Consider the following 27,060-nt stretch of genomic DNA (forward strand, 5'->3'; position numbering starts at 1 on the left):
CTCTTGTAAGGCAGGCCTGGTGGTGACAATATCTCTCAGCATTTGCTTGTCTGTAAAGGATTTTATTTCTCCTTCACTTATGAAGCTTAGTTTGGATGGATATGAAATTCTGGGTTGAAAATTCTTTTCTTTAAGAATGTTGAATATTGGCCCCCACTCTCCCTGCTTGTAGAGTTTCTGCTGAGAGATCAGCTCTTAGTTTGATGGGCTTCCCTTTGTGGGTAACCTGACCTTTCTCTCTGACTGCCCTTAACATTTTTTTCCTTCATTTCAACTTTGGTGAATCTGACAATTACGTGTCTTGGAGTTGCTCTTCTCGAGGAGTATCTTTGTGGCATTCTCTGTATTTCCTGAATTTGAATGTTGGCCTGCCTTGCTAGGTTGGGGAAGTTCTCCTGGATAATACCCTGAAGAGTGTTTTCCAACTTGGTTCCATTCTCCCAATCACTTTCAGGTACACCAATCAGACGTAGATTTGGTCTTTTCACATAGTCCCATATTTCTTGGAGGCTTTGTTCATTTCTTTTTATTCTTTTTTTCTCTAAATGTCTCTTCTCACTTCATTTCATTCAATTGATCTTCAATCACTGATACTCTTTCTTCCAGTTGATTGAATCAGCTACTGAAGCTTGTGCATGCATCACATAGTTCTCGTGCCATGGTTTTCAGCTCCATCAGTTCATTTAAGGTCTTCTCTATGCTGTTTATTCTAATTAGCTATTCATCTAATCTTTTTACAAGGTTTTTAGCTTCTTTGCGATGGGTTCAAACATCCTCCTTTAGCTTGGAGAAGTTTGTTATTACCAATCGTCTGAAGCCTTCTTCTCTCAACTCGTCAAAGTCATTCTCCGTCCAGCTTTGTTCCATTGCTGGCAAGGAGCTTCATTCCTTTGGAGGAGAAGAGGTACTCTGATTTTTAGAATTTTCAGCTTTTCTGCTCTGGTTTCTCCCCATCTTTGTGGTTTTATCTACCTTTGGTCTTTGATGATGGTGATGTACAGACGAGGATTTGGTGTGGATGTCCTTTCTGTTTGTTAGTTTTCCTTCTAACAGTCAGGACCCTCCATGGCAGGTCTGTTGGAGTTTGCTGGAGGTCCATTCCAGACCCTGTTTGCCTGGGTATCACCAGCAGAGGCTGCAGAACAGCAAATATTGCAGAACAGTAAATGCTGCTGTCTGATCCTTCCTCTGGAAGCTTAATCTCAGAGGGGCACCCAGCTGTATGACGTGTCAGTCAGCCCCTACTGGGAGATGTCTCCCAGTTAGGCTACTCGGGGGTCAGGGACCCACTTGAGGAGGCAGTCTGTCCATTCTCAGATCTCAAACTCCGTGCTGGAAGAACTACTACTCTCTTCAAAGCTGTCAGACAGGGACATTTAAGTCTGCAGAAGTTTCTGTTGCCTTTTGTTCAGCTATGCCCTGCCCTCAGAGGTGGAGTCTACAGAGGCAAGCAGGCCTCCTTGAGCTGTGGTGGGCTCCACCCAGTTCGAGCTTCCTGGCTGCTTTGTTTCCCTACTCAAGCCTCAGGAATGGCAGACCCCCCTCCCCCAGCCTTGTTGCCAACTTGCAGCTTGATCTCAGACTGATATGCTAGTAGTGAGTGAGGCTCCGTGGGTGTGGGACCCTCCAAGCCAGGCGAGGGATATAATCTCCTGGTGTGCCATTTGCTAAGACCGTTGGAAAAGCACAGTATTAGGGTGGGAGTGTCCTGATTTTCCAGGTACCGTCTGTCATGACTTCCTTTGGCTAAGAAAGGGAATTCCCTGACCCCTTACACTTCCTGGGTGAGGCGATGGCCCATCCTGCTTCAGCTCACACTCTGTGGGCTACACCCACTGTCCGACAAGCCCCAGTGAGATGAACTCAGTACCTCAGTTGGAAATGCAGAAATCACCCGTCTCTTGCGTTGCTCACACTGAGAGCTGTAGACTGGAGCTCTTCCTATTTGGCCATCTTGGAACCTCCCCCCTCCCCAATCTTTATATAGTTTCAAAGTACTTCCCTACAAAATCCTTCATTATTACAAAGGGATAAAGAGAATCTTCACAGTGGAAAAACCTGACTATGCCACTTTAATAATGGTCATGATTACCAGTAGTGGGATAAATCAACACTGAGTCCCACCTGACAGGATTCAGTGAGAATATGGTATCACTTCTATGATATCCCTATCAAAATGCATAATCTGAATCAAACCATAAGAAAACATCAAAGATACAAAAAGTAAGGAACATTCAACAAAATAACTGGTCTGTCATCTATAAAAGTCTCAATATGAAAGTCAAGGAAGACTGAGGAACATTCCAAGCTGAGGGAGACGGCAGAAACGTGACAGCTACAGGTGATGCATAATCCTTTGCTAGATCCTTTTCTCTAAAGGACATGATTGAGACGATTGGCCAAACTTAAATTGAGTCTGATGAGATGGTAGTAATTTATCAGTGTTGAATTCCTGGTTTAGATGTTGGAGAATTTCCTTGTAAGAATTACACACTGAAATAGCTGGAAGTGATAGGGATTTACATCAGCTCCTTACTCTTAAGTGTGTCAGAGGAAAAAAAAAGTTTTTTATGCTACTCTGCTTTTCTCCAGGTTTGAAATTATTTCATATTAAAAAATAAAACTCATGTACCAAACAGTAGTGTAGGCACAGCTGAGTGAATTAATTATTTGGAACCTAGAGCACAAACTATTTTAAAACAAATGAAATTAAAATATTGGACAAAGACAAAGAAAGTGAGTGGAAGACTTCAGAGTTAAGGATTTCGAAGGGCCTTACATTGTTTCAGAGCAAGATAGATGTGCTATTTAATTTCACAATTTAAGAAGTCACATAAAAATTTAAAGGTAATATAGAGTAGAAAAAGAATGAAAAACTTTCATGCTCATAGAGGAGAAAATGAGTAATAACAAAAACATGATCCATCTTCTAGAAAACTGCATGGAAGAAAAAAGCCATAGAAACTGAATAAGGATGATTAAAATAATAAAAGTTGGCAACACTATAATAAACATCCTTTGATATAAACCTCTCTGTCTTTCTCTCTCTCTCTCTCTCTCTCTCTATATATATATATATATATATATATATATCATGTACTTAAACATTATATAGTATTTGATATTAATATAGTTTCAAAGTACTTTCCTACAAAATCTGTATTAATTACAAAGGGATAAAGAGTATCTTCACTGTGGAAAAACCTGACAGTGCCATTTTAACTGATCACCAGAAATGTTACAAATTAACAACAAGTGCTACCTGATAGGATATTATATAAATGTCCTTAGGCATTATATTATGTAAGTGTTCTATATTTTATAAAACGTCCTCAGAATCTCTGGAAATAGAATTGCTATGTTAAAATTTACTTACACAATTTTATTACAGACACATTAATGTCTCAATTCATTAACAAGTAAACAAAGGTTTTACTTAACAAACTATAACTTTTCTATTTAAAAAATGTAACTGCATTTACTATCCTCCACCCTATCAGTGAGTCTCCACCACACTATCCTCTACCTACGCTCACAACATGCCAACCTCTTTCTTGCCCTAGATGCTATTCCTTGTGTCTGGATTGGTCTCCCATTTTCCCCCATCCTCCCTTCATAAACTCACTCGTTTTGGTCTTCCCATAATTGCCACCTCCCCGGGGAAGTCCTCACTGACATTCCTGGGAGATCACCTCCCATGCTCCCCATAGCCACACTTTGTGCAAAAAAAAGTTCAACAACATTCTCTCCTAAATTTGAGGAGTTTAGTGCCACCTTCTTATGTTAATTTTTATAGAGCAGTCTTGTGACACACTGTATTCCATTTATTTCTTTCATAAGTCAAGCTGCTAAGTGCTAATAAAACACGTAATTAAAAGGTAAATGGCCTCTGTATTAATCTTAAGTACTGCTGCCTGTGATATGATTTTTAAAGCTATATTCTCAAATTACAGAAACCCCACGGGGCTGATTGTCAATGTCTTTCATACATAAGAAAGCCTCACTGTGGCTGTCATATAACTTATGCCAAATCTGTTTTCTTCTCCTTAGAAAAATGTTTTAAAAAACTTTTTCTAAACATTTTCGTGAAGTTAGTGCTGGTCTAAGGAGCCACACTAAAGCATTCACAACCTCGGCTTAATCACTAGAAAAACACTTTCTTATAGCATTGATCGACCTCACATTTATTTCAGAAAATCCACAGTTTTCTTGTAAATAAGCTTCTAATGGTGGTGAAAATTGTTGCCATTTCCAGCAGGAAGTGACCTAGGACTCTTAGAAAGCAACTGCCTTTAAGGGTCTGGTGATGACCACTGGGCATGAGCTGGTGAGTGATTAACATTGTTAGATTTGTCCGTAGTATTTAAGATGTTCAGAGTGTTTTACAATCCCTTTTCTTAGTCATAACTCATAGGCTTGTGAAGGAGGCAGCTCCTGTCATTATTGCTTTGCTATTTGGAGGCTGATCCACAGAAAGGTTAAATACCGTTTCCAAGGTCACCGAGAGTTTTCCTGACAGCCTACTTAAGCATTCACTGCTGCTGACACAGGGCTCTAGGGAAAAGGAAACAGAGGGGGTGAGGAAAAGCCCTAAGCTACGATGAGAACACAACATCATAAGCACATCACTGGGGATAGCCTTTCTCATGTGCTACTGAAGACCACTATGCCAGCAAACACCCAATTATGTCTGATTCCTGCTAATATTAAATAACATTCTCAGGATTCTTGGGAAACAGCAAAACTATACACTGACATAGACTAGGAGGAGGATGAAAGTACATGGACTTTTTCATACCTACCGAGATGTACTGTTTATTTTCTATTTATTGTACGCTAATACTAACACACATAAGCTTATATTTTTAAATGCTAATGGAATCCTATCATATGTGCTGAAAACAGTAGGCATCGTTTAGTTTTTCTATCTAAGGGCCACAAGTAGGCTTTTATTGTCAAAGGAAGACTCTCACTTTTCAGAGTACAAATTGAATATCCCATATTCAAAATTCTTGGGACCAGAACTGTTTCAGTTTTCAATATTTTTAAATTTTGGAATACTTGCATATACATAGTGAGATATCTTGAGGTGTCTAAAGTCAAAACACAAAATTCATTTATGTATCATACACACTTTATATACATATCCTGAAGGTAATTTTATACAATATTTTTAATAATTTTATGCATGAAACCAAGTTTTGACTGCATTTTGGCTGATAGCCATCACATGAGGTCAGGTGTGGAAATTTCCACTTGTGGCGTCATGTCAATGCTCAAAACTTTTCAGATTTTGGAGTATTTCACATTTCAGATTTTTTGATGAGAGATGCTCAACCGTAGATGCACACTATGTTCAGAAAGGTTAACCTCACACGGCTATTCAGTGCACCTTTCCCCCAGTTCAGCGCTCCTCCGTCCCAAGCAGTGTGTCTCCCTGTGGCCATCCCCTGCTGGGCACTACTGATACATGTAAATATGTGAAACACAACATCCATAAGGAAAGGTTAATTTGGAGAAAAGCCTAAGTGGAGGAATCTATCAGCAACAACTGTTAAAAATCAACTGCAGGTGATTTGGGTAAATGTGAAAATACCCTGAGATCACATAGTCTGAAGGCCTTTAAGGAGAGGAACTCATCATTGCTCAGTAGTCACCAATCCCAGTTTACCTCTTATCCTAAAAACACGGACAAAGGGGAGGTTGGAAACCCAGATTGGCCCTGGAGGCCAGCCAGCTGTGACTTCCATTATAGGCTCTTAGTCCTCATAATAATTTGTTTAATCAGACTGCCTTCTTCTGCACAAGGAATGGGGGAGTAATGGATATTTCTCACTGAGAAAGCAAAGTAATAGTGTACAGATCAGATCGCTAGTCTTGGTTCCAGATACTGACTTATTTTCAGTACACTGTGGCTTAAGAACACATCAATCATAAAAAATGTGGCAGCTTTAATGAGTTAATATTGTCTAAACTGGAGTGGAAAGAATGCCAGGATAGAACCTAGGGCTTCTGAGTAGATTTAGACCTTCAGTAAATTTCTTTCAGTCACCCCATTCTCTAGACAGAGGCCAAGAATGGCCCTTTGATTCCTGTCTTCAGCAGCAAACCAAAGACTTTTTCACTGTGGTGTTTTGGGGTTTGGTTTGTTTTCCCTGAACCCTGTGACCATGACTTTCCTAGCATGTGATAGAGCTCATTGTCTTTCTGCTGAGCTCTCCAATTGGTCCCCACAGAACACATTTGGCACCCACAGCAACACAGGCAGACCACAAAGCCTCCAGAATGAGGAAATGTTGGAAGCAAATAATATATTCAACTGAGCATTCTTCCTGGCAGTGGGAGCAAGAGCTTGATTTAGACCTTAAAACTTAGTGGCAACGACAAATAGGCATTGGCTTGGAAAATCCACCTCCCATCAGGCTAAACAAGGCAAGTAATATGAAAATAAGTTTGATGTATTTACAAAATCTCTCTAAATTTTCTTTTTAATGGTCACACTGTCAGGCCACTTTCATGGAATCATTCAGTTCTGCATCCCTTGTGTGGGATCCAGAGCTCTTTGTATCTTTGACTGCCTCCCAGCACCTGAGGGTCAAGTATCCCACTGAGAACTTGGAAAGAGAAGCCAAGAAGATTTGGAGCTGGTGCAGGTGACTGTCGAGCACAGATGGCCAGTTATCGATGTAATCTGTGTATCTGGGAGGCATGTGCTATAAGAAGGCAGCTGCTAAACCAAATGAATCAAGCCACAGTTTTTAAGAAGGAAAAGTGTAGATTGGAAAAGGATAAAAGTTTTGAATTTATGCATCTGTGCAGGGCTATGATCAATGCTTAGAAAATTAGGATTATATGCACTGATGGAGGGTTTTCCCAAAGTGCAACCCTATGGGAGGTCAGAGCGATAATCCATTTCATTTCGCTGGCAGAGGTGGGAGAGGGCATTTAACAAGGTCAGCTTTAACACTGTTTTCCTGTTATGCTGAATATGTTATATTACTACTGATGCTGTTTTGGACTAAGGTTGTAAGTCTAGGTTTAAAAGAAGGTACTGACCTGTCATTTTCCTATAGAAGTGGAGCAGAGATTGCTTTTATTCAATTTATTGATCACTTAGATGTGTGACTTCATCTGTTTGGCTGGATAAATTCTGGATTTTCTATCTATCCATGGTTTAATCCATAATGTTACTGGAAAATGAGCCAACATTACTTTGTTCTGGCTGTGTGCACAGCACTGAATTCTAATTGTGTTTCTCAATCTAAACCCCAGAATGAAAACTGCCAAGATCAATTCATTTTGATAAATCAACTGTTTCTGATGGCCATCTACACTGAACTGCAGCTGCTGTGGGATTTTTTCCCTAACAAAATGATTATGAAGTAAATGTGCTCCAACTATTGCTCACATTGTTTTATTGAACTAATGAATTGCTCTGGGAAGCTCTGTGAAGACTTTTGATCAATTATTGTGTGCAAATTGTTTAAAAGGAAATACATCATAATTAGGCTAACAAATCTGCTGTGATGCTGCCTCTCCTGATGAATAAATTTTGTGTAGATAGAGGGGTAGACACATAGGGGTACTTTGCATTTTTCTCTTTATTGATTTTCGTACATTATAATATGATGGATTAACCAACACTGGCTCACAATTGCTCTTTGTCCGAAGTTTAATGGAGGAAAAAATAATACCTTTTAATCCCTTTTAAAAATCTCCTGTAAGTGTGAGACAGATAAGCATATGGTCATCAAGCAATACTACTGAGAACATTCACCTAGATCAAAATGAGGAAATGGATTTCAGCTGTCACTGTCATGTCATTATAGCCCCCCCCTTAACTGCATTTATGTTGCCAAGAGGAATCCTCACCAGATCAAAATGATTGGAATGAGGCCCAAGACAGCTGTGGCCTAGATAAAGAAAACCAAATGATTTTCAGTCTCCTGGATACCAAGAAACAGGATATGTCATTGATGGCCAGTTAGTGATCTTGTTCTACACTCAGTACTGCTCATCTGAGTGTGACACTTTCTGTATCATCATTGGACTACTGTCACTCATTACAGTTTAAAGAGAAAATTATTCCATTTTCTTTAAAGCCTTCTACTGCAAAGTTTGTGACTCAGACATCAAGTAATACCCAAATAATATAGAGAGTATGATTCTGGATTTATTAAAATTTGACCTTGTATGTTATATAAGAGGGGGAAAATGACTACATGGAGATAAAGGTCTTAGTCAAACCTCTCGCGGGAAGTTTTGGGTAAGAAATTCGCCATTTTTAGCTACCTATGTTTAAAAACACTGTTAGTGTTATGCTCTATGAGATGAAACTTCATGAATTAAAAACTATGTGGTGCCAGTCACGGTGGCTCACACCTGTAATTCCAGAATTTTGGGAGGGTGAGGCAGGTGCATCACTTGAGGCCAGGAGTTCCAGACCAGCCTGACCAACATGATGAAACCCCATCTCTACTAAAATATATATACACATACATATATATGTATGTGTGTGTATATATACACACATATGCAAAAATTAGCCAGAGTTGGGGGTGCATGCCTGTAATCCCAGCTACTCAGGAGGCTGAGACACAAAAGTGCTTGAACCTGGGAGGCGAAGATTGCAATGAGCCAAGATCACACCACTGCACTCCAGCTTGGGCAACAGGGCAAGACTCTGTCTCCAACAAAAAACCAAACAAACAAACAAACAAAAAAACTATGTGGGTTTGATGAGTGTTGGCATGATCAAAGTCATTTGGACTCTATGTTCAAACAAATAAAAGGGAGTCTCTGAGACTTGAGGATAGTATGTTTCTTAGGAAAAATCTGTGTAACATCATCTCCTGTCCCATAAAAAAAAGGAGGCGGGGTCTGGGCATGGTGGTTCCCGCCTGTAATCCCAACATTTTGGGCGGCCAAGATGGAAGGATTGTTTGAGGCCAGGAGTTCAAGAGCAGCCTGGGCAACATAATGAGACTCCATCTCTACAAAAATATATATTTTTAAAATTGGCCAGATGTGGTGGTAAACACCTGTAGTCTCAGCTACTTGGGAGGCTGAGGTGGGAGGATCACTTGAGTCCTGGAGATTGATGCTACAGTGAGTTATAATCACACCACTGCACTCCAGCCTGGGTGACAGAGGAAGATCCTGTCTCAAACAAAAAAGCCAAAAAGAGTTCCTTTAAGTGAACTTCATTTTCCCTGGCCAGTGAGTGATCTTGTTCTTTTCAAAGGGGCTTTCCCTAAGGAACTCTCAAGCCTCCTAGAGTTTCTTATTCCCCTAAGTTCTTGTCCTTCTCTGCAATAAAGCTACTCTCTCCCTAAAATAAAAGATAATAACATCATATATGCAATAATTTTTTTAATGTAATGTCTTTAGAAGACCAATATTTTAAAAGTCAAACCACTAGTAACCTAACAGTGTGCTTAACCTTTCTTTTGTCATAGAACACATGAAGTTTACGTTTGCACAGACAAGCTGGCTTGAGGTCAGGGCCTCAGGCCCTGCCCCACTGAGGACTGAGAGCATAAATACCTCAGACACACTGTAAGCCATCCACGTGGGAAGGGTTGCTGTCCAGTAGAGGTTGCTTTTTCTGTCATGCTATCTGTTGATGTCTATTAACCCCTTCTCAGAATATTTTTAAATGCATGAAATAAAATTTATAGGATTGGAAAGGAAACTGATTATACAGAAATACAGTTAGCAAATATTTTAAAACAAATGTATGATATAATAATATACATACTTCTTTATTGAAGCATCAATTAAGATCAGTGGCAACTTCAAAGTAGTTGTAAGTATAAGTAATTTTCAATGTATTTGCAACCATTACATTGTAATATGAAAATATTGTTTTTGCTATTAGAGACCTAGTCATGGGTGTTGCTAATACTACAGAAGTTTGTAGCCTATATTTATAGTTGAGGGAGATGGCAAGTTTTGAGAGAAAGTAAGGATGCAATTTTTTCAAATGCCAACTCATGGACTCCTAAGACTTTTTCCCCTAAGAAAACTCTGCTTTAGAAGAGGAAAGCTACAGGAAAATGTTTCTATTGCACTCTCTTCTTCCCTGTCCCCAGACATTCCCTGAATCATTCAAAGTCCCTTTACCTATATTCTTTTTTTCTTCGGTTTTCTCTATATTTTTTAATCTTTGAATTAGTCTTTTTTCATTATTATCTTCCAAATTCCTTCCATTCTTTTCCTTCACTTCATTTCCTTTCCTCCCTTTCCATAATTCATTTCTCAATACACTTAGCACATGAGCAGGTCCATCAGGGCAAGCCCTTGAATGAGTCTGTCCATAGCACACAGTAGAAGTTTGATCAAAGAGGGAAATGCACCAAGAAATGCAGCCAAGGTATAGGAGGGATTCACCTTGCTCCAAGCCAGGCCCTTTGTCGTAAGTTAAAAAAAAAAAGAGAAAAAGAAAGTAGTTTTTACTGCTCAGGATAAAAGTGGGCAATTGTCTGTTTACCTTAGTCAATATACAGTCAGTAAAATTACCTAATCATCAAAGTAGAATATTTGCAGTCATTTTTATCACATAAATATCATGTTCTTCCTGCAGATTAAGGTTCCATTAGTTAATCTCATGTCTTAATAGAAGTTATTATCATTAACAAAACCCTAAAATATTTATAGACAGTCAAGATTATAAGAAAGTATAAGCATTTAAAATTGTTCTCCGCATACCTCAAATACACAACCATACATTGGTACTGAAAAATATCGTAACACCACACTTATTTACCACCCTCCTGCTCAAATAATATTCTAGATAAAACTTGTATGATTAGGTCGGGTGTGGTGGCTCATGTCTGTACTCCCAGCACTTTGGGAGGCCAAGGTGGGTGGATCATGAGGTCAGGAGTTCGAGATCAGCCTGGCCAAGATGGTGAAACCCCATCTCTACTAAAAATTAAAAAAATTAGCCGGGCATGGTGGCAGGTGCCTGTAATCCCACTTATTCGAGAGGCTGAGGCAGGAGAATCACTTGAACCCGGGAGGTGGAGGTTGCTGTGCGCCAAGATCATGACACTGTACTTCAGCCTGGGTGACAGAGTGAGACTCCATCTCAAAAACAAACAAACAAAAAACTTGTATGATTACGCTCTTAGAGGCCAAGAATTATCTGCTTGATCTCTTGAGGCTGCCACTGAGTAATCCAGAAGACCATTAAATTCCCCAGTAAGGGATGGGGGCAGTAGCTCACGCCTGTAATCCCAGCACTTTGGGAGGCTGAGGCGGGTGAATTGCCTGAGATCGGGAGTTCAAGACCAGTCTGGCCAACATGGTGAAACCCCGTTACTACTAAAAATACAAAAAAAATTACCCAGGCGTGGTGGCATGCACCTGTAATCCCAGCTACTCGGGGGACTGAGGCAGGGGAATTGCTTGAACCAGGGAGGCGGAGGTTGCAATGAGCCAAGATGATGCCACTGCACTCCAGCCTGGGTGACAGAGCAAGACTCCATCTCAAAAACATAAAAATAAATTCCCCAGTAAGTAAACGAAGAAAAATACTGAATAAACATGGAAACAATAGGAAAACAAGAGACTCATAAATGAAATTTATTTTTAAATTGTGCTGGATTCACCTTACCAATAAGGAAAGGGGAATTCATTAAATGTTAAGTCTTTCATCTCAGTAAAGCACATGTAACAACATCTAATATAATTGTGTGTACAACCATGTGAGCTTATTTTGCCACAAAAAAAACAGCCACCTGGGTAATAAACTGTCTGAAAAAATAATGATAATTTATAAAAATACCAGTTGGGGAAAAGCACTTAATACTATGCTATCTAGCCAAAGAAAATGAGATCCACTCCAATTATTTCAATACTCTGACATGAAGCATTTTGTGTTACTTTGGTAGTCATAATTTATCATGAGGAAGGCTGATCAGGAAGTGGACAGAAGCATCTGTATGGAAGCCACACCTCAGTCCACAGGCTTTCTCAGGTGACTCACCTATTTCCAAGCTACCTAGCTCTCCCTGCTGATTGTTTCAAGTGCAAATAAACATGCTGTATGATGCAAATCTTGGCTTCCCTAATCAAATACCGAATGTGTGACCATAAGCAATCATTATATTTTTCTCTAAGCCTCAGTTTCTTCAAATGTAATATGGGGTAATTCATAGAGCAATCATGAAAATCAAGTTAGACAACACATGTTAAGTTTTTAGTGCCGAGCCTGACACAGAGTAAGTTCTCAATCAATAATACGGTGATGGCCTTTAGCCGATCCAAGCAACTGGCCAGATAATACTTTGAACTCTAAGAAGAAAATATGGTTGAGTTTTATATGATGTGTAATGCTTTTTGCCTGTTTAGAAATCTATTTTATTCTTCTTCTATTTGGTACAATACATGCCAATGGTGAGCTCATGCTGTGGTATTTTTCACACACCATAGTGGAAGTATTACTTTAATGTCAAGTGTAAGCAGCTCTTATTATGCTTAAGACCATGACATCATCTGCCTTGCTATAGCATAAAGAAAAATCACATCCACCTGGACAACATGAAGATAACTGTAGTATTGTTTCTATAGGGGGAATAAATTACAATTTTGTGATTTCTTTACGTTAAAATTTGAAGTACATTGACTTAGCCTGGGGATTTCCAAAATAACTTTTTAAGAAGTAATAGGGATCTTTAAAAGAAAATGATTAAAAATCCATCTATTTTATTTGGCTCATTCAAATATAATATCTATAAAAGCTTTGTGTTGTGGTAATAATCTCTTACTATTTCCTCTCTCTCCTTGGTCTTTTCATTTATTCATTTCCCATTAATCGTAAAACTGAAATAAAAAGAGAATGAATTTTTTAAAGTCACTTTCCATTCTAAAGCTTTGTTAATTTCTTCTAAGTGCACTTTAGTGCTGTTTAATTTGTATCTAGGGGTAGCTCATTGTTGCTGCACTATTTGCTTATTCCTCCAGATAGAAGCAATTCACTGGGCTAGCCAAATCCTCCACCTGGCCACCATCAGCATATGCACAGCACCAGCAGGAAACAGGCAGCTGAGTGTACCTTTGGGCCTGTTTCCTTTGGTATTCAAACTCTCCACTTTCTCCAGTGGGTCCACAGTAGTGGGGGCATATTTATGGAATTTAGATCATCTCTGATCCTAATCCTGGCAGACAATGAACATAGCTGTGCTTCCATTCTGATATTTTAGTACTAAACAAAGCTCTATCTATTTAAAAGCTATTGCACTGACAAATAAGGAGTCTCTAACGTGCACTTCCGAATTTAACATTAGTTGTTACTGGAACTCACTGTTTTGTTAATGTTATATAAGAAAAGTCTAGAAAGAAACAGGAGTGATCTTGCTATAGCTCAACCAGGATTATGGATGTCCACACTTTGGAGAATGTATAGATGTTACACTGTGGTGATATGTTTTTTAGGGTCACTGGACAACTCCACACCCCTTAGAGCTAGAACTTGGTATGTTAAGTGTAACTTGGTAATACATATGTTAAAAATGGCTTTAATCTTGGATGATAACATCAGTAGTTTCTAGGCGTAGCACTTTTTCTAATGTGTAAGAAGTTTCACTCCATGGATGTCACCTGATGATTGATCAATTTGATGTAGAAAAATTTGAATTTAAACACCAAATCATGCTTTATCCGAGAATCTGTTACTCAAGAGAGCAGATATTTTTAACTAAGGACGTATCATGCCACATTGAACTGAAACAAATACTAAGCACGTTGTACAAGATCAGTAGTGGCAGTAAATGTGCACTAATGACTAGGACACAGCACAGTATTTTTATTCCAAATGAAGTACTTGCAATTAGCTTAGTATTTTTTGAACAATATTTATATAGATTTCTTTATGTTAAATTTCAACAAAACATGTAAGATCCAGAAGACCTCATCTTGGAGGTCTTGGGATTTTCGCCTTACAGAATGATTCTTCTTGTCCTTGGTCATATTTTTCTTGGTCTTAGAACCTGCTAAACACCAAACCCACAGATGATTCAGAAAAAAAATAAAATAAAATAAATTTTTAAAAAGCCAACCAAGCTATTCTACCAAAGAGTTGAAGAAAAGCCCTAATGATCTTTAAATCCAGTAACCAAAAGTTGCCAGCTTCTTCTTCTAAAACAAATTAACTTTTTTTTTTAATTAGTTGGGAAAACCATCTGCTACATAGCTTCTTTCTTTGCTATGTACAACTTATTCTAAACTGCTGTTCACACCCGTAATCTATGTGCCTAGCTTAGTGCCTGGCACATGAAAGGTATCACAGAAATATATTTAGAATTCATAAGAGTCTAGTTTAGGGAACAAATTGAATGAATGAATGAATGAATGAATGAAGACCATATTCTAAGTCTTAATCCTTATCACTAGTAATTTAGCAGAAATGTCCTGAGAAGTGCTGATTTTCACATTCCTCCTCATCACATTTTTCCTACTGATACTGTTGAAAGTGACAAATGCAGAACTCTACTCCAGATTTCTCCAGTGTGGGAAACCAAGGAGCAGAGCAAATCAAAGCAAGGGAAGTTTTTCAATCTTTTAGCATCTCTGGTAAATTAGTAAAGTATCCTCCTGCATGTTGCTCTGGGTTTGAAAAGGTTTTAAAACAAATTACTTTTTTCTCTTGGCCTCTCTCAGGAGCAACCTAAATCCTAGTTTTCAAATGTTGAAGTGCCCTTAAAAGGGAAGGGTTGAAATGATATATTCAAGGAATCAGTTTTAAAGAATTAGATTGCTAGCTCTTCTCACAGCAGATAGTCTGGAAATGACAATTGCTAGGCTTTTTGGTGGTATTAGCAGAGTAATAAATATAATGTGTATGTCATTTTTATTCCAGATGGAAAGACTAGTAGTTACTAGTGAATGACATTAAATTGTACCAGATGCCAAGTAAATTTTAACAATTTTATAGATGATTTTCTCATATTCATATATTCATTAGTATTTCAATGTTTACATATATAACTCAAAGTTTCAATATTATACCATGTTAAAAGAAAATTATAAAAGTGTCTACAGAACAACATTCCACTCTTGAGACAAAAATCCATAGTTTGGTCAATAAATTATTCTATATCAACCCAAGAGAAATGAAAATATATATCCCACAAATACCTATATGTGAATGCTCATAGTAGCAGTATTCATAATAACCAAAATGTAAAAATTATCCAAACCCATGTGAACTGGTAAATGGATACACAAAATGTGGTTGCTCCAGACAATGGAATATTATTAAGCAATAAAAAGGAATGAACTACTTATAAATGCTACAACATGGAAGAACCTCAAAAACATTGTGCTAAATGAAATGAGCCACATGCAAAAGATCACACATTATATTATTCCATGTATATAAAATGTCCAGAAAATAAAAATCTATAGAAATAAAAAGCAGGTCTGGAGCTGGGCATGGGAGCAGGAATTGTCTGCGAAGAAGCATGAGGAATATTTTCAGGGTGAGAGAAAGAGTCTAAAATTGGATTTTGGTGATAGTTACACAACTTGTAAATTTACTTAAAAGTTATTAAACCTGACACTTAAAATGGGTAAATTTCATGATATATAAACAATAAAACTGCTAATAAAAGTGAGAACAAACACTTTTGTTACAGATGAAAAGCTTAATTAAAATGCTTACCTATGCAAAAAAAAAAAAAATCACCTGTGAAATAGAAAATACTTTTACTAATATGTAAACCAATTATCAATGAGAAGTGGCTTTTTCCCTTAACAATATGATATAAATATGAGAACAGACATTCCCTAAATTGCCCTACCTTCCAATATGTTCTCTCAACAATGTCACTGAGTAGATACTTACTGGGAGCCTCCTGTGTGTCAAGTATCATGTTAAGTTCTTAAAAAGTGAAAAGATTGAGACAACTTTAATCAAGGCCTCCTTTTTCTTTCATTTATTTATTTATTTATTTTTGGCTTTCCAGCCATAGACCTTCTTTACCCTCACTGATCTAGAGACTGTCTCAAAAGGCATAGACAAACACACTTGTAGATTTATCGTTCCAATTCCAACATGAGCTGAGCGATCTATGTGAATTAGTGTATGCCCTAACCCCTTCCCCAGATTTCACTTTCCTCAAACTCCCTTCCAGCCATATCCCTTCATTGTCTGCAAACAACCTTGCCTTTTACTTCAAAAAGAAAATTGAAGCCACCCTGCAGAGAATGCCTTAAGGCCTCTTTCCACTCACCCACTGACAATCCCTCTCATCTCCTACCACGTTAGCCCCTTCTATTCCCTCAGGAGTCAATATTCAACTTTCTCTAGTTATTTAACCTCTTCTTAATTGGTTCTTTTCCCTTAAATTACAAACATGTTCAAGATCTTTCACTATTTTAAAAGTATTCTTAAAACTTACAAACTCCTCTAGCAACTTTCCTTTTTCCCTCTATCCCTTCATTTCCTTGAAATATCTGGCTAAAATTCCTGCTTCCTATTCTTGAGCCATGTCTAAGATCAGCAATGACGAGCCAGTTGCTATATCACTGTTTCCTCATCAATCTTTAGTTTACTTGATGTTTCAGTAGTATGCTTTTGGGCTTTGGAGTTGACTCTAGAAAGGATTGAGACTTTGGGGAATGCTGGAATGGAGTGAATATATTTTATACCTTCACCTCTCCAAAGACCCAGATCATCATTTCCAACTGCTTATTGTACATTTCCATTTGGATAACACATTGATTGTGCAGATTCATATACTGTATTTCATCAGATCTAAATTTTCATCGATTATAACATAACCCATTATTTTATATACCATTAAGAAAAAAATGTCACTAATTTGATGATGTTATGCTATTCATTGTGAGAATCATAGCAAAATGTGGAGTTGTTAAAAATCAGCGGGGGTTGGGGGGAGATACGGACCAATGAAGTGAAGGAAGGATTCAAGGAAGTGAAGAATTTAATCAGCAAGGAAGTGGAGGATTCATCTTCAGAAAGAAAGATGTTTCAAGCAGCTGGCAGAGCATGAGCAAAGTCACAGCTGTTTAAAAATGCCTGGTCTGTTTGGAAAACTATGGCATCTGGAAAGACCAAGGCCAACTTGTGACAGCCTGTTATCAAAAATACCTCAGTAATTAAGCAGACTTTAAACTGTAGGGAAAGGAATAATAACGCCCATATGTTCTTAGTTGAAATAGACTCATTAAGACAGACAGATTAACAAGAGAAAAACAAACAGAAGTTTGTTAACATGTATATTTCATATATACATGGGCGACACCCAGGGAATAAGTTCTCAAAGATGTAGCTTTGAATTCCAGCTTATATAACATCTTCAACAAAGAACAGTAAATTTTTAGAGAAGTAAAAAGACAAAGGAAAAGGACTTGGAGTCTCTAGGGACAGCAACTTGGGGAAGACTAACAGAAAAAGTTGAGTTAGTAAAGCTTGTCAATGTGGATTTCTCTGGCATCACCCCTAAGCCTACAAATTGTGTGTATTAGAGGGAAAATAACACCTTTTGTCTTTGTAAATCTATATCCTGCTTTTAAGCAAATAGAGAGAAGACAGAGAGCTTTCCTGTATCTCCTTCTTAATTGCCTTCAGCTCAACAATCCTTTATATTTTGGGGTGATATATTCTTGTCTTTCATAGTCCCTCCATTGAAACTTTATTTATACAAAACTTCACAAAATAAAAGTGGGATTGGTAGCTATGGAAAGATTTGGGTTGGAAGTTGTAAGATCAAAGATAGGCAAAAGACAGAAAAACATAAATGGAAACAAGCAGAAAAAAAAATACATTGAAATACATTGTTGCATACCTTATTGAATCAGTCACTTTGTACTGAGAATAAGTCAGTTCAGTTAAACTTGTGTCTCATTTCAGGAGGTGGTATTATAAGTGGGCTCCCACCAAAGCTAGGCCTATATGGTGCAAGCACACAGTTATTTAATAAGAGGTATTTATATGGAAACAAGAGAAAAACAAAGATTAATCATACAGCAAATTTTAAACCAGTTACTGAACTCAGAGGGTGGCTAGTCAGAAAGAATCCTAAATGTTGGGCTCAAAGCATCTTTTGCAATTGTAATGACTCTAGTGATGTCTGAGTGGCCCACAGGCAAGAGGCATGAAGGAGGTCCACATGTGAGCTATTGTGGTTATTTCTCTTAAGTTTACGTTAAGCTGTCCATTATCAACTTGCAGGGTTTTGGGAAAAGGGTAGATTTTGTTCTTAGTGATGTCAAGTCACAAAGGTGAGAGAATACTGGAAATGTTAATGTGGAGACCCACAGCCAAATATTGGAGGAAAATAGAAAAATTCAGAATCCAGTTCAGTTTACAGGTAGATAATAAAACCTCAAAAACTATGAATAGGGCTAGAATCTAATAATAGGTGCACTGTACTTTTATTCTGAAGCATTTTTTTTCTCTGTCAGCACCCCTATTTTTACCAAAGATAATCACAGTAAAGCTAATTTATTTTCAGAATAAGTCTAGTGTTTTTAAACTTCAATTGGTTATTTACATAAGTGCAGCAAAAATAGTGATTGATCACATAGGATCTTTTTAAGTCTGCTTTGCTGCAACTTTTGATAAGAAATATCAGATTAGACTTTTAAAAGGCTTTGACTCAAGGCCAAGGATTTGCTAGAAGACTTTGACCACAATACCTATAGATTTGAGTAAATTCTTCTCCTCTTAAGGTTCCTGAAATATTTTGAGGTTCCTGATTCTGCCAGGAAGTGACATTCCATACTCACTGTTTGGACGAACGGAGGCAAGATGGTGCACTTCTGGGTTCTTCATCCCCCCTCCCAACTTTTCCCGCGCGCGCGAAAATGTAGCCGGCGACCCAGGAAGGTGCAGACCAACTGGGCATGCCCCAGGTGACGTCAATCCATAGAGACCAAGATTTACCTGGTCGCACCTGCAGAACGCCCCCGACACGCCCGTGCCCCGCCTATTGCCCTCCCACTCCTTAGAAAAGCCGCTCTCCGCCAGTGAGCCACGTGGTCTTCCTCCAGCCCCACTGAAGTCGGGATGCAGGAACCCCACCCGAGAGCCCCACGAGGGGGGGACTCTGTCGGCCTTCTTTGCCGGAGGCCGACAGACTTCTTCCCCACACCTTAGGTTACCAAAATAAACTTGCAGTTTTGCTCCTACACTTGCCTACCCACTGGTTCTTTTGTGCCCGCTCGGCTGGTCTTAGAAAAATAAATCACTCACCTATAAGGTTTGCAACACTTTTAATTAGGTACTAGGTCAGTTTTTTTGAGGGGGGCTTTATTGCTTCCATAAAGCCAACCTTAGTTTCTTAAAACTGTCTGGTCATATCTGATTCTATGCACGTTTTCAAACATGACATTCCAGTCAAAAGCCTTGGCAACATAAGGCATGTTTCCAATTGCATTCTGTTACAAAGAGAATAAATTCTTATTGAACTTATAAAAATAACTATTGCCATAAAACAGAAATACTTGTAATAGCTTCTGAATTCTCAGGAGATCAGGTAAGGAGAAAAAATAAATGTTTACAAAATTCTGTTTACAAAAAGTATACTTTATCAAATTAATGTAAGCTATAGATAGTTTAAGACAAAAAAACAAAAGGTTTCCTTAATCTGAAAAACAAAGCATTAGAAAATCAGTAATGTTTCAAACAAAGAGGCCATGAAAAGTTTACCCTCATTACTTCATTCAGTTCCATGAAATTAATTCTTGTTCTGTTTGATCTTGGTTAGCAATTTTATGAACCCATCAGTTCCTTTATTAGAATTCTAGAAATTCTTGCCCAGTCCAATGGTATGATCTTATAGTTAGCAGAAATATGTACCCGTCAGAGTCTTTTCCATGAATCGCCTTGAAGATGAAACACTTCAAGATTATAGTTGCTTGCAGAAACTTCCAGGAAAGTACCAGAGTAAAACAATTAATCAGCTGTGGATGACAATATTTTCAATGGCCATAAAGATCTGATGAGAGTTAATTATACTAATGATGCAATTGACAAGAAAATTTATTTGTTTCTGTGACAGCATTTTAAGATAACCAGGATTTTGTCTGATAACGTTATACAAACTTCTAGGAATCAAATTTCTAGGAATTTCATATAATTGCTGGAACACATATTAATAACATATCCACAGAATTCGAAGAAGGTTAAACATCATTTATCTCTTTTTGTCTCTTTCCAGACAGCCTGTCACCCAGGCTGGTATACAGTGGCTCAATCACAGCTCACTGTAGCCTCCAACTCCTGAGAGGATCCTCTCATTTCAGCCTCCCAAGTAGATAGGACTGCAGGCACATGCCACCATACCTGGCTAATTTTCATTTTTCATTTTTTTGTAGAGACGGTGTTTTATTATGTTGCTCAGGCTCGCCTTGAACTTCTAGCGTAAAGCCATCCTCCTGCCTTGGCCTCTCCAAGTTCTGGGATTATAGGCATGAGACACTGCACCCAGCCCATTTCTTATTTGACAATCCTTCCTATGCAAATTTAACATATCAAATAAGCCTAATTAATTTAATATGTCTCTTGTTAGGGAGAATAAATTTTTTGAGATAGTCAAGGGGCTCATCTGAAAAATCACGAAGTTAATTCTAGGTTAAAAAATACTTAATTTAGAATTTGATTTAGGGCATTGGTAAAAATGCCAAAATGTTTAAATCACTTGAATCCATAGATTATAGAACACTGTGAAATAATAGTCATTGATTTAACTAGAATGAGAGTTAAAATACTTCAAAGGCAAATACAGAAAGTTACATAGCTGCAGGGGAAAAAAAACTTTGCTCTTTTAATACAAAGGACTCAGTTGTCTTAAGTAATCAAAGATCTAATAATAGAAAACATAAAGCACAGAAAATTATTTTGATAAGACATAAAATCTTTGTTTTCTAGTCAGAGCCCTCTAAAGGTAAAAATCTTTCAGTGTCTCTTATCAAGAGCAGATTTAATGTTCCAAGAACACTTTGCTTTTTTAACAGAAAAACAGCTTCTAGTTTTACACTAGTAAGTTGTTGATAGTAAGACTCATTTTTAAAACTCATATAATAGATTTATTCAATTTTAACCAGCTTCAGCACATAAGATAGTCTCTCCCTCTTTGACCCCACCTCTCCTGCCCCACATAACTTTCTATATCCTTTCAGTTTTGTCCTTCATTTTCCTTTTCTATTCTAAAATAACCATTCCTTTCACTTTAATACAGAATTAATTACTCTCTTTTTCCTTTAACAAAAGAGATCCTCTTACCTTATAACTTTCCTTACCAAAAGCACATCTCATTTTCCTTGTATACTTTGCACTCAAGAGTTGTTTCCCTTAATATTTCTAGTAGTTTTAAGTATATATGTTAATCCAAATTTTTAACTCTAAGTAACTTTAATTTCTAGAAACATGTTCTTCCTCATAGTGTAATTTTTTTTTTTTTTTTTTGAGACCGTGTCTCGCTCTGTCGCCCGGGCTGGAGTGCAGTGGCCGGATCTCAGCTCACTGCTAGCTCCGCCTCCCGGGTTTATGCCATTCTCCTGCCTCAGCCTCCCCAGTAGCTGGGACTACAGGCGCCCGCCACCTCGCCCGGCTAGTTTTTTTTTGTATTTTTAGTAGAGACGGGGTTTCACCGGGTTAGCCAAGATGGTCTCGATCTCCTGACCTCGTGATCCGCCCGCCTCGTCCTCCCAAGGTGCTGGGATTACAGGCTTGAGCCACCGCGCCCTGCCCATAGTGTAATTTTTTAACGTGACGCAAGACATGTTTAATAGCAGACCCAAATATCTTCGTATGAAAACAAAATGCCAAAAGTATACAAACTTAAACTTATGCTTAGTAATTAGTGCATCAGTATTTTATCTTATTTGGAAATGATCTAGATATTGAATAAGTATCTATTTTTTAACTTAGCAAAACTTAAGGGTGTAAGTTACTAAAGAGATTTACAAAACTGTTTTTAAGTAGATAAAATATAAAATGCAATTATTGTTTGAAAGCATATTCATAAATTCTTACCCCACTTACACCTGTTTAATTTGCTTATTCTTCACAATTGTGCTTGGATTACCCATGAAATTTTCAGGGACATTGTTCAAAGTTAAGCATCAGTTCAAGTTATTTCCCCATTAAGTATTTTCACTGCACGTGCATGGTAGGCAGACATCATCAAAACAACAACTTAAAAGTTACATACATTGGATTTTTTGTTTGTTATTATTAAACTAACAATATTAACGTAGTCTTATCTACCAAAGACTTATCCAAGTCATGTGAACTTGAAAAGCATTTGGGTTAGTTCCTATACTTCTAGCAGTTTTAGGAATATTTAATTTATATAAGCACTCATTTTTCTTTAAGCCAATTAAATAGAGCTCTTTTACAAATTAATTTTGGCAATGCCATCCAGAGTTAGGAAAATATCACATATGCTAACATACATACAAAGACATATATAGACATAGACAGTAGTAGATCTTATAACTTTCATTCCAAAACTTTAGCCATGTTCCAGGTACTATAATACAAAATTCACTGGTTTATAAAAGAATAAGCAGAATCCAAATTGTTTCTGACAAATGGGACAAGCCAGGGTTACCTACTCAGATGGCCAAACCTTTCTACCACTATTTTTGGAAAAGACTTAGATGTTTTTTATTTGCCCAATTTCCAAATAGCTTTTTTTCCTTCTGATGAGTCATCTCCCTGAAGTCTGCATTTCAAAAGGAGTGGTTCTCAGGTAAGACAGGGTAGAACATTTATATCTCAAAGGTACAGAAAAAGAATGTAAGTTTCTCTCCAAGAAGGAGCCTTGGGGCACATTTTTCTATCATCAGAGCTCAATCCTGTGGAGGCTGTTGACTAAATTTTAAGTGCCTGTATATTTCCAATTAACCTTTGTAGTCTCGGACAGTTGCTTTGGGGGATCCTGAGATCCATGAGAGCAGGATTCCAAAGCTCAGGTGACCAAGAGGCTAGAGTGGGAGGGAAAAGGTCCATCAAGGGAGGACAGAGGGATGGAGGAGGCAGAGGCTGAAAGGAGACATATCAACAATGTAAGGGAACTGATGAAAGATTTAAGGCAACAAAAGAAAAAAGAAGAAATAGAAGCAATGAGAAGAAGGAAGAAGCCAACTTGGGGAGATCTTAAGTTCTTAAAGAAGCCAATAAAGTTCCATATTACCCTTAACAAAATTTATGCCAACAAGAAAGAAACCTGAAAGTGGGGGCAGAACCTACAGTTAGCATGGGTTTGAGAAGAAGGGCTTCCCTTCTTCTCAGTTCCTCCATAGGAATGGAGGAATTCCTATGGGAGAAGCAGGATCAAATGGAGAGAACAGAGTGGCCTTTAAAAAGTTGCTCCTATCAGGCTATAAATATCAGAAACCAAACTTTTTTAACTGAAGGTATTATCTACCAAGCAACTCAGGATCAAAACCAATAAACCTTTTATGGCTTAACCACAGATACACTAGCCATCTCCAGAGGTGCAAAGATACCATCTCCATGATTTAAAAGTTCACTTTCAGACATAGCCAAAAAAAATCAAAGATCTCTGTTGCCACAGGTGGTTAAGGATAGTGTTTGTGTAAAAATGTGTCCCAGGGAATGTGGGATGCCTCCAATCACAGTCCTGCTAATTTGAAATACCACACATGCATTTTACTGGGATAGAATTTTCCCAGGACTAACCAAAAGCAGTGAAGGTTGAGACGATGAAAGCCCTCTGTGGACTGGGATCTATTATTAAGACAAATTCCCTTGAGAGTTGGCACAAAGAACACTTTGTTTCTCAAGGTTCCAACCCAACTAGCTTTCAGACACAAGTTGACACCTGCAACCCCACCCCAACGCCAGGAAGGACCAGAGAAAATATTTTTACCAGTCATAAAGCCAAGCTCTCAGGACATAAACAAGACAAACAGGAACACGATGGTTGTCCATTGAATGAAAAGGATCCATAACAAGTGGGTACCCCAAGATAGAGAATCACATTTCGAACTAAATCATACAAATGTTTTCCTCTAGCTAAAATGAATTTGGAAAGGAAAGGACAAGGATAAATTTTTACTTTGCTCTCTTAAATGGGCGCTACAGATAGAGATCAGGAAGAGCTGACTTTGATGTAAATTCTTACCCTTTTGCCTGCTTCTGCCATTTCCCCAGGATCCCATCTGTGGACTCTGAAGCAAATGAGTGTCCCAGAAAAATTCCATCTCCTTGTCACCAGAAATTCAGAGAAAGGAATAAGAATGTCCCTAGGTTCTTAGTAGGAACAGACCCGTTACAAAAGACAGGTTAACAAGAAGTTTGTTAACATGTATATTTCACATATACATGGGAGACACCCAGGGAATGAGTAGTTGAGTAGCTCTCAAAGATGTGGCTTTGAATTTTAGCTTATATCTCAGATTAAACATAGAAAAGTACAAATAACCAGCAAAAAAAATGGTTAAGTAAGCAAAGCTTGTTAACTATAGATTCTTCCGGCATCACCCCCAGGACTATACGTGTTTAAAGTTGCCATCAGTGGTTGTTGTTCTTCGTAGAACAGGGGCAAGATACCTTTTGTCTTTGTAAATCTTTGTTCTGCTTGTAGGCAAGTAGACGGAGGGTACAGAGTTTTCCTGTATCTACTTATTCTTAATTGCCTTCAGCTCAACAATTCTTTATATTTTGGAGTGGCATGTACTGGTCCCCCACACAATAATAGTCCATAATTCCTTGCCTCTGAAATTTATTTCAGCCCCATATTCAAACTCTCAGAGACGTTCTGTCTCATTTTAAATAAAGATGCATCATTCACTTCAGTCTTGAAACTACCCTCTTTTAAATCACCCAGTGAGCATTTACACATTTCTAAGAATTCTGTAACTTAGAAATCAGCTAATGATATTTGCTCTTAAGAATGAGAAAGAAAAAAATTTTCCTTGAAACGTGTGTTAAATGTGAAAGAAAAGAAAACATAAATAAGGAAGAATGTTTAGTGCTTGCCCAGATTTTTCCTACTTTTATTAGGTAGTCCAAAGTCCAGAATGTGTTAAGGTCTATGGGAAAATGTCAAGTATACCAAGAAAACATTTAATTAGATCATAGACAATAACCAGCAAGAAACAGCTCCCTCGTCTTCACTTCCCTTTGAGGATATAACTAAAACAGCAAGAAAACAGAAATAAGTTCATAGCACCTAGTTGCCCCTGCCCAGCATGTCTTCACCTGGAAAGTACAGAGAGAATTGAGCCAAAGAGAGGTAAGAAATAGTAAGAAAGCATCCAGTCCCATTAACTATGGTCACAGCTTCTAGGCCCAGCTGGACTGTGCAGGGAACTGTTTTCCTGGGAGACTGGCAGAGCTTGCAGATGTCAGAAGGAACAAGTGCCAAGGAACTTTAAAGAAACCAAGTTACCTCCATTCAAGAAAAGCCTCCTACTCAGTAATTGCTGCCCTCTTAATAGGCCAACTGCTGTTGCCTTCCAGCTTGTCACATCTCAACCTCAACTCCTCAGATCATGCTTCAGGGCTTTTTTTGCCCTGGGTACCATTGTTCCACTTCATCTCACAAATCCGTAGCTGCCTCCAAGGCCACCAACCTCTGCTCTGCACAGTTCCAGAGAAGAATCTATTGCAGCAAGCAATGTGTTCATGCTGGCATTTAAGTGCCTCATTGTCTCTGGTATTGTCCTGTTATTTAATGCCTTAATAGGTTCTTGAAGATGCTACTGGAGCCATTCAAAAGCCATGGACAATGTCTAAGCTAAACATTCTACATATATGCCTTTTTCCCTGATTTGTGTCTCCATCTGTATCCACAATCATACTGAAGTTCATGTAAGTCATAGCTTGATTTGGAAACAGATAATCATGTCAGTAAACCAATGGACCAGTGGTTCTCAATAGGGAGAATAGGATTTAGCCCTGAGGGAACATTTGGCAATGTCTGAAGGCATTATTGGTTATCACAGTGATATCACTGATATCACAATGATATGGTTTGGCTGTGTCCCCTCTGAGAAGAGGGCTACCATCCTCCAGTTAAATTGGACTTTAACTAGAAGTCCAATTAAACCTCTTTTTTTCCTAGTTTCAGGTATGTCTTTATCAGCAGCATGAAAATGAACTAATATAGTAAACTGATACCAGTAGAGTGGAGCATTGCCAAAAAGATACCCCAAAATGTGGAAGCGACTTTGGAACTGGGTAACAGGCAGAGAGGTTGGAACAGGTTGGAGGGCTCAGAAGAAGACAGGAAAATGTGGAAAAGTTTGAAACCTCCTAGAGACTTGTTGAATGGCTTTGACAAAAACGTTAATAGTGATATGAACAATAAGGTTCGGGCTGAGGTGGTCTCAGAAGGAGATGAGGAACTTGTTGGGAACTGGAGCAAAAGTGACTCTTGTTATGTTTTACCAAAGAGACTAGCAGCATTTTGCTCCTGCCCTAGAGATTTGTGGAATTTTGAACTTGAGGGAGATGATTTAGTGTATCTGGCAAAAGAAATTTCTAAGCAGCAAAGCATTCAAAAGGTGACTTGGGTGCTGTTAAAAGCATTCCGTTTTGAAAGGCAAATGAAGCACAAAAGTGAAGAAAATTTGCAGCCTGATGATGCAGTAGAAAACAAAAACTCATTTTTGAGGAGAAATTCAAGTCAGCTGCAGAAACTTGCATATGTAGCAAGAAGCCTAATGTTAATCCCCAAGGCCATGGGGAAAATGTCTCCAGGCCATGTCAGAGACCTTCATGGCAGCCCCTCCCATTACAGGCCCAGAAGCCCAGGAGCGAAAAGTGGTTTTGTGGGCCGGGCCCAGGGTTCCCGTGCTGTGTGCAGCCTAGGGACTTGGTGCCCTGTGTCCCAGCTGCTCCAGTCATGGCTGAAAGGGGTCAACGCAGAGCTTGGGCTGTAGCTTCAGAGGGTGGAAGCCTCAAGCCTGGCAGCTTCCGTGTGGTATTAAGACTGTGGGTGCACAGAAGTCAAGAACTGAGGTTTGGGAACCTCCGCCTAGATTTCAGAAGATGTATGGAAATGTCTGGATGCCCAAGCAAAAGTTTGCTGCAGGGGTGGGGCCCTCATG

The 27,060-nt window shown here is 38.4% G+C and overlaps 1 protein-coding gene across 1 annotated transcript in view; it reads left to right on the forward strand.

Annotated features, from left to right (window-relative positions):
• Positions 1-6,348: 6,348 nt before the first annotated feature.
• The window catches only part of CPB1 (carboxypeptidase B1 (tissue)), a 70,008-nt gene continuing 49,296 nt past the window's right edge, over positions 6,349-27,060 (forward strand). Inside the window, exon 1 of the mRNA XM_011958920.1 lies at positions 6,349-6,436. The gene's annotated coding sequence lies outside the window, so the exon portion shown is untranslated. The remainder of the gene's footprint in view (positions 6,437-27,060) is intronic.

This window comes from Colobus angolensis, unplaced genomic scaffold (genome assembly GCF_000951035.1).
Source record: "Colobus angolensis palliatus isolate OR3802 unplaced genomic scaffold, Cang.pa_1.0 Scaffold48, whole genome shotgun sequence".
In the NCBI taxonomy this organism is placed as follows: Eukaryota; Metazoa; Chordata; class Mammalia; order Primates; family Cercopithecidae; genus Colobus; species Colobus angolensis.